Below are 7,512 nucleotides of genomic sequence, written 5' to 3'. Positions count from 1 at the left end.
GAAGCGCTGGGAGCCCAGAACCACTGGCAGCAAGCTCACACAGTTCCACTCAGTTTTTATGCCTGGTTACATTGCTGCCCAAGAGGGCTGGGAGTTCAGAGTTGTGGGCAAAGGCTATTACAGATTTATACAGTTTTATGCCTGGCAGGAGAACACCTTGGCACCCTAGTAGAGGAGATAGGTCCAGATTTCAGTAGGTCTCTCCCATGGAGTGTAGTGGGAGGACCTTTGATTTCTGCCCATTTGTAGGGGTCTTAAGCCGATTGGATGGGGGAGGAGGGACTCCCGTCCATCCACTTGGTGATGGGTTTTGTACCTTTTTTTTGCGTCCTTGTGGTCCAGCTGCCCTCAGCGGGGTTGATGTGCGTTCTTCAACTTTCTGTCTTGGTGCAGCTCAAATCCATCAGGTTACTTGCTAAATTTTTATCCCTTAACTCTCCTTCAGGATGGGAGCCTCTGTGGAAAGCTGGCTTCAGTCCGCCATATTGTCTCCTCCCTCTACTTTTCACATTTTTCTAATGCACACTTTTAACATGTTGATTTCTTGTCCCAACAAAGTCCTTATATTGACATTTAATACCTTCTAAATTCTCAGCCCACCATAATGCAAACAGGTATAAACAAACAAGTCCCAATAAGATGGGGAATCTATTTACCTTTGCAGCTTCATGTCTTTCTGTTCCATCACTATCTAACAAGAACTTAGTTCAGACTAACTACTTTCCACTGTGCCCATTTCTATTTTGTGACTTTTTCCCCATTTCCTTCCTGATTTCTGCCCACAAAAGACCACTACAGTTGTTCTGAAGTAGACTAGATTGAATAGATGTCCATTCCTTATTCCTCATATAAATACAGTTAATAACCCTGTATGTATGTACATATAGAATACATACACATATATACATATGTAATAAATATATGAATGGTGAAACAAAGAGATAAACCAGTGGGAGAACTTATATCCTATGGATAATGAGGTAGGAGAGTTTCCTTGGTCTTCTTTTTGACTGATGCATCACAGACATGGTCCTGAAGAAGCTAGTAACTAAATAATGCAAATAGGAATGGACAAAACTGCACCCTCAAGATCAGCTTTCTGTAGCCACAGGGCTAGGAAAGGTACATCTCACTAATCGCTTTATCTCAGCCAGACATTACAAAAAATTAAACAAATAAAATTTGTGAACCCGTACCACACAGACCAGCAAAGAGCAGTGTAGGGGTTTTCCTGGTTCCATCTAATGATGAAGCACCTCAGTCCTCAGATGGAGTGATATCAGAGAAAGCAGAGAAGTAAACTGATGTTTTCAACCCTGCTATGTGGTAATGAAGCACCTCTTGGCTAGAGAGTCACACAGAAGGCCTAGTGGGAAACTAAAACTTGCATACTCATTTATCAATGTCTTGGAGTCAAAAAATGCTAACAAGGCAATCTGAAATTCTGTCCCAACTTAACAGCACATCCTTTCCGCTATTATAGGATAATGCCATCTACAAATGAAGGTCATAATAGGGTCAAGTCTCATTTATAACACTAATGTTCAACTTTAAAATAAAAATCATTTGTTGTGAGAAGAAATAGGAAGCTTTCTACTTGAATGAAAAAAGGATGACAAATGCCACAACACTGAGATATCAGGCATATCTAACGGAGTTTTAAACTGACATTATAAGTTTAATTATGAATGATTATAAAAAACTAACTATAGATATGATTGATGTTAATAAAAAAGTATAAAGCAAAAAAATGGAAAGTTTTGCCAAAAAAGAATATCTAACAACTATTTTGAAATTTATAACTAGAAAGTATGATAGAAATCAAGTAACACTGTGTGAAAATAATCCTTTATAAATAAATATAAAGAAAATATTCTAGGTGATTATAAACAGAGGAGTGATAAGTAATTACAAAGAGGTTTATATAGTTCCCTCAAGCTGGTAATATGATGATGTTAGTAGATTGTGATAAAGTATGTGCATACAACCATCAAAACATATATACAGAGATAAATAATTTTTTAAATATGCCAGAAAGAATGTCTAAAATCTCTTCAAATAATCCTCCAGAAGAGAAAATTTAAAAAACTAAGAAACAAAAATGAAAGACATAAAGCCATTAAGATATCAGTAATGAAAACTTAATGTGAATGGTTTACACTGACAATATACAGATGTTAGTTCTGTGTATTAAAAGGCCATTGGTGCTGTAGACAAAGTGGAATAGTTCATCTGTCTTCTTAATGCTGATGACATCTGATCACAAACAGGTATAATGACTATTATTAATGCAAAGATGCTTTTGTTCACTGACCAGAAACACACCATGCCAGGGTGAATGCCAGAATGTGTTCTACCACATTGGGAGAGTTCCCCATATTTGGTGTGTATGTTTGTCTAGATCCTGCTTTGGGGCTCCTCAACCTCTTTAGCCTCCATACCCCTGATATACCAAGCATCCACAGCTTTCTGGACGATAGCAGGCTAAAAATCTGTTTAAAGAATGTTGAGCCTGTCACTATGGAAAGAAAAAGTGAACAAAGCACAGGACAATACTTCTGTCCTCTTTCCTTTACCCCTCTGTCTGTTCACCCTTTCCCCAGAAGGATGTGAATCTTTTCTCTCTGCTCTATGCCTCCCCATGGCTCCCTCTCCCACCAAGACCCAACTGCTTTTTTGAAGATGTGGGCATAGTTAGGTCACCACCAGACAAAAATATCAACACACAATAACAGCTCTGTTCACTGATGATGATTCTCTCCCTGACCAAATGCTGGCCAGGTTTGTCTGTACTCTCTTCTTGGCTAGGCTTCTGCCCTGCCCTACGAAGACTGAAAACAACACTACTATAGTCTCTAGAAGCTTCAGGGGACCCTATCCTCCTGGCCCCCAATTTAATTTCAAATGCCTACCTCAGGAAAATGGAGCCTGCCAAAAGTTCATTTACCGTTTGTTTACCCAACAGGTGGACACAGTGCTTCTTTTTCCCAGGCTCTGTGGGAAGGTAGAAACAAGCCTGACTCTGGTAACTGCCAGCTAGCAGCCACAGCTGGACTAAGTACATCTACAGTTTTTTACTTGAGACTCACCCACCTCCTCCTTCCCTCATTTACTGGCTGAACTTCAGTTCAGTTCAGGCTAGAGGCTCTTCCCTACTGAAGTAGCACATGACTGATGAAAATCTGCCCTTATCACTTTACCTTTGTGCCTGGTTAGTTTTTTATCTTTGACATCACACTACCCCATGCCTTGTCTTTCTCTCAACCCATTCCTTATTCAACACAAAGTGTTCCTTACCCATGAATCCAGTAGGTATGCAACATCTGTCTGAAACTTGCCATCAATCTGATGAAGCACTGCATACATATTTTCTCTACCTCATCTCCTGTCAACGCGTACTTGAGTCTTTTTCTGAGGATGATGATGAGTGGGAGGCATTCTCTCAGCTTGCGGGGACCTGTCCATGGATGAGGTGCCTAAAAAGACAACTCATCAAGGTAGGTAACTCATCAAGAGCCACCCCTTACCCAGATTCAGTGGTCAGCATGCCCTAGGTTAGCTATGTTCAGACAAACTTAACTTCTTTTGGGGAGGAACACAATAGGACAATTAACTCGTTAACTAGAGGGGGATCTTATTGGGAAGGTAGAGCCCTCAAACCATGGAAACCCCATTGTATACTTTTTCCCTCACCCCCAAATCCAGCCTCACCACTGGCTTCCCCATTTATTCCCACCAGAAGCACCATGACCACTAGTACTACCTCCCCAATCTCTTGAGGCTCGCTTGAATACACCATCACATCCCTTATCTTCCATGTGCGTATGCTACATCCACAGGCTACTAACACATGTCCTAGTACTCATAATTCCAGCCTTCAAAGTTCCACACAAGCCCCACTGAAGTTGACAGACCACTCCAGCAACATCCATTATGTAATTCTTTCTTCCTTTCCTAACTGCCTGCCAGCTCAAGGATCATCAATTTCACTCTGCACCTAATTGGATATTCTCAGTCTCTGTGTTACACTGCCTTTTGGCTTATTTCCAGTACATTTAAAAGCCTAAGCTGATCAAGGTCTGGGGTTGCACTGTCCATCTGAAACTCTACTCTCCAATTACCTCTTTACAGCTCCACATGCCACAGTGAAGGACCCAGTGATGCCATTTTGGGCTTTTCATCATTTCAGTCTTTTGTCCTCCATTTTAAAAGCATCCTGAAAATACTTCATTTCATTTCTTAGTAAACCACACCCCTCCCTATCTCCTGGGATGAGTCCCTATCTCCCGGAGTGCATCAGAACTACCCCCACTCCCACCGTTAATATTGGCGTGACCCTCTCAGCCTTAAATTCTAGTGTGAGTGTAAGAGATAACCAACTGAAAGGCCATGCTTTGTTATTCAAGCCCCTTACCACATAACCACTGCATAAAACCCCCGCAGGCAACCAGCACAGGGCTTTCGGCCCCAGTTGCATCTGGGAATGCCGATAGCCCTGGCTCAAGCCTGAATAAACACCCTCATGTGATTTGCATTGGTTTCTGGCTCTCTCGTATGGCCATTGGGGATTTCGATTCTTGGGTGTAACATTGGTGCATTGGCTGGGAATCCCCAAGACCCCGAGAGACTCCACCTGGAGGGCTGGTAAGTGTACATGTCTTTGTTTGTCCCTCTGAATTCTTCCTGTACTGTGCAGTTGTGGTTGGAAGATGGCCTAGGTGGATGCACTGGAGGGCCACTGACCAGAGGCAGTGGAAGACATTCCCACCTCCTTGGGGGGAAGTCTGGGATGTGGAACCCCCAGCCTCGATTCCCTTAAGGCTTTTGAGTAGGATCTGGGATGTGAAACCCTGCAGTGTCCTACAGGTATCACGTGGAATCAGTTCCCCTAGGACTTTGGAGTAGGATCTGAGATGTGGAACCCCCCAGCCTCCTACAGGGATCACATGGAATCGGTCCCCCTAGGGCCTTTGAGTAAGGAGGGGCCATGCCCACAGACGGGCGTCGGGCCGGCCATTCACTTTCAGTTTTGATTCACTTCAGTCCATGGCGATTTCTGTGTTTTGTATTGTGTGTGTTGTGTTGCGTATTGACTGGGCGACTCTGATGATGGGACGAACTCAGGCAACACCCCTTTCACTTATCCTTGACCACTTCCAGAACCTGGGTCTAGTGGTAAAGAAAAATAAGCTTGAGACCTATTGCAGGATTGTTCTCAGCATGGAGCGGAGCAGGCGGGTGCAAGGGCATGGGGCCTGGCATGAAGCAACCAGAGTGCTACAGAGAGAGCCACCCATGCCACAGTGGGCGGGACCCTGGGCACCCAGGGGGCTGGCGGTGGCAGTAGCGGCAACTCTTTAGACGAGCTGGGACCTTCCTGTGGATTACCCTGGCTGTGGCAGGCATTGTGACCACACCCGGGGAGACTAGCAGGTGCTGGCGGCCACCCCACCATAGGCATGCACGTGTCTTGGGTGTGCATGTGCACTCCGGTGGGTGGCGAGCATCCACCCTCCAACCCCCATTCCCCCTAGGCACTGGGTAGCGGGACCAAGGAAGAACATGGGCAATGATGGAGGCAGCTACACCTGCACCCCTGCACTCTCAGGCCCCACCAGGGCGTACCGGCAGCAGGACTTGCTCATAAACCCCTCTCCCTGGCTGAAAAGTATTCTACTGCCAGCACAGTGTTTGCCCTGCAGGAAAAGCCTAAACCCAAAGAGGCTAAAATCCCTGCTTCTGCACCCCTGTATCCTGTATTGCTGAGCAAGGCGAGCCGAGAAGAACTTTATCCTGGCCTTACCTCCTTACTTTAATTCAGGTGCAATACAATGCTCAGCATGTCCCAGGAGAGGCTGAAGTAGCAGCAACGCCACCTGCCGGGAGTCCACCTCACACCCACAGGAGGGTCTTTCGGGAGGCATCTGAGTAGGCTGGGTGGGCTTTAGGCGACTCTACGGCCTTACCACTCTGGGTGCTGGGCCCTACTGAGGAGGAAACTTTACACTATTGGTCTTTCACCACAAGGGATCTATACAACTGGAAAAATGCAGAACCCTAAGTTCTCAGAAAAACCCACTGCCCTTATTGACTTATTAGATTCTGTCCTTTTCACTCAGCCCACTTGGGATGACTGCCTGCAACTGCTACAGGTTCTCTTCATTACCCAAGAGTGGGACACAATCTTGGCAGAGGAACGAAAGTCTGTCCTAGACAATAATAGGCAGCCTACCACAAATCCAGCACTAATTGAGGCTGTGTTCCCACTGACCCAGCCAAATTGGAATTTCATACAGCAGATGGTAAGGAAAGACTCCAGGTTTACAGCCAGACTCTAATGGGGGGTCTCCAGTAAGCGCCTCCAAAGAGAAGGAATGGAGGCTGTGGAAACTGGCTGCCGGGGGAGGTAGGGAGTCACCCCAGAGTGATCAACCTTGGCTACTGAGAGATCAGTGTGCATTCTTCAGGGAAACTGGCCACTGGGCCAGAGAATGTCCCCCCGCCACCCCCCCAAAATAAAACAGGACAATGAGTCCTAGTGGGGAAGCATAGTGACCTTGATGATGAAATAAGTAACATTAGCATACATCTGCCTTCATGAAAATGCCATTTTTAAGGACAGATTGGAGGATACATGAGTGCCTGGATGAAAACTGAAGAAAGCTTCAGGTTAGCATTTTTATTACTGATTCCATTTGTGTAAGACCACTGATCAATCTGTAATCATAGTAGTATTTCAACTTCTGATTGTAATTAAGTGATAAAAAAAAAAAGAAAAAGAAAATTGGCCACTAGCATCTGATGTGAATTCAGAGACCACAGTCTTTAACTTAATTACACTTGGCTCATGCCAAAAGCTAGTTGAGTGAGTGCAGGCATAAGTTCGCCTGCTTCTTCCTGTTTCATGTTTTCTTTTATATTGTTTAATGAATTCAAACTGCAGGAAAATGATAAAATGAAGTCTTCAGCATAAGCTAAAAATCATCCTTTGTGTTTCCCCAAAATATTATATATGTGTATGTATGGACTGAAACTACTTGATAGAGAAGAATTATGGTTGTAGGGCAGGGATTTTCAAATGGTGTGCTATGAAAAGATCTTTGCTGTGCCCTGACAATTTTTTTAAGATTATTTATTAAATTATTTTTGAAAGAAGTATAAAAACAGTGGTCATGGGGGCAGGCCTAGTGTCACACACATTCATAGTTATCACAGACTGCCCTTACCCCTTACTTGGTAGAGACCTCCTTAGTAAAATCGAAGCACAGATTTCTTTCAAACAAAGAATGCCACAGGTTATAGACAGACAGCCATGTCCTATCCATGTTCTCACTGTGCTTAGAAGATAAGTATCAACTCTATCAACAGCCTCTACCACCAAGCCAAGAGGACGTATCTGAGTGGCTGAACTCCTACCCATCAGCCTGGGCTGAAATGGGGGGAGTGGGACTGGCAAAACACCAGGCCCTGGTGCGGGTAAGATAGTACCCCATAACCTCCAAAGCCAGAAAC

This window comes from Nycticebus coucang, chromosome Y (genome assembly GCF_027406575.1).
Source record: "Nycticebus coucang isolate mNycCou1 chromosome Y, mNycCou1.pri, whole genome shotgun sequence".
NCBI lineage: Eukaryota > Metazoa > Chordata > Mammalia > Primates > Lorisidae > Nycticebus > Nycticebus coucang.
The sequence above is the reverse complement of the archived record's forward strand: the minus strand, read 5'-3'. Positions refer to the sequence as shown.